The sequence below is a fragment of the Symphalangus syndactylus genome, chromosome 23 (assembly GCF_028878055.3).
Source record: "Symphalangus syndactylus isolate Jambi chromosome 23, NHGRI_mSymSyn1-v2.1_pri, whole genome shotgun sequence".
In the NCBI taxonomy this organism is placed as follows: domain Eukaryota; kingdom Metazoa; phylum Chordata; class Mammalia; order Primates; family Hylobatidae; genus Symphalangus; species Symphalangus syndactylus.
The window spans coordinates 68,026,712-68,028,369 of NC_072445.2; positions in this window are offsets into that span (position 1 = coordinate 68,026,712).

Genomic DNA, 1,658 nt, shown 5'->3' on the forward strand with positions numbered 1-1,658 from the left:
CCATTCGCCCCAGCCGCCGTGCGTCCATTTCCGACTCTGAGAACAGCCTTTGTGAGGGGTCGCGGGGCGAGCGTGGTGCGCGTGCGCGAGGTTGCGCGTTGGAGGGCGCAGCCCTTTGCCCCGGCCTGCGAGGCGCGCGCGGGCGGGGAGGAGCCACGGAGCGCGCGAGGTTGTTGGAGCCGCGAGCGCCGCTTTCCGGGCTGTTGAATGGGCCTGTGGGGAGAAGCAGGAGGAGGCCACGGCGGGTCGTTTGTAACGAAAGGGAAATGGGGGAAAAAACCCAAAAGCCTCCAATAGAAAACCAGTGTTCTATTGGACCTGAACAGCAGAAAAAATACAAGCAAGTACGCGGGTGAAAGAAATTCTCACCTCAGTAGTGGTCAGAAAAATGTAAATAAAGCGTCCCTCGCCCCCTTTTAGATGTGTTGGCCTTTAAGTCAAGGGCGGTTCACCTACAGCGCGCTTCGAGCCAAGAGATGCTTCTCGCGGGCCGCTGTGTAATAGTGGCAAATCGGAAACACCAGCCTTCTGTCTCCTTAGCAACCAAATGATGGGAGGCGCCCGTGTGCAATTACGTCGTCGACGGATAGAAATGGAAGGAATATCAGATTAAAACAAGTGTGGTATTCTGCATCGTTGAATGAACTACCATGTCCTGTGATTTTATTTTTTGCTTTTCTGTAAGTCTCCCGTTTTAAAACATGTATCTTAAACATGCATTTTTGGTAACTAGAGGAGGTAAATGAATTGAGGGAGAATGAAGACTTTTCTGAAATTTGGCAAAAGCGGAATTTTTATTTCACCTGGGCATGAGCAGATTGAGGGTCTCACTCGTTCTGTCGCCCAGGCTGGAGTGCAGGGTGGCGACCAGAGCTCACCACAACCTTGAACTCCTGGGCGCCCGGGACCCTCTCGCTGTAGCCTTTGGAGTCGTCTTGGGGTTACAGGCTGAGCCACCACGCCTGGCTGGATGGTTAAGAGTTTTTCTAACTAAAAAAGTTAGGCTCAAAAATAAGATTAATAGAAACGCTAGAGAAACGAGTTAAACTTTCTTTAATCATCATATAATTTGGAACTGTACAAAAAGAGGATCGTGAGCTTTTATTATTTATTATTATTTTGAGACACAGTTTCACTCTTGTTGCCCAGGCTGGAGTGCAATGGTGCAATCTCAGCTCACCGCAACCTCCGCCTCCCAGGTTCAAGTGATTCTCCTGCCTCAGCCTCCCGAGTAGCTGGGATTACAGGTGCCCACCACCACACCCAGCTAATTTTTTTGTATTTTTAGTACAGACGGGATTTCTCCATGTTGGTCAGGGTAGTCTCGAACTCCCAACCTCAGGTGATCTGCCCACCTCGGCCTCCCAAAGTGCTGCGATTACAGGCATGAGCCACTGCGTCTGGCCATGAGCTTTTATTTCCATTTGGCCCCCAGAAGTGAGAGGTGGCCGCGTGCTGTCAGCCCTCACAGTCCTCGCTCGCTCTCGGCACCTCCTCGGCCTTGGGGCCCACTCTGGCCGCACTTGAGGAGCCCTTCAGCCCGCCGCTGCACTGTGGGAGCCCCTTTCTGGGCTGGCCAAAGCCGGAGCTGGCTCCTTCAGCTTTTGGAGGGTTGTGGCAGGAGAGGCATGGGCAGGAACCGAGGCTGCACGTGGTGC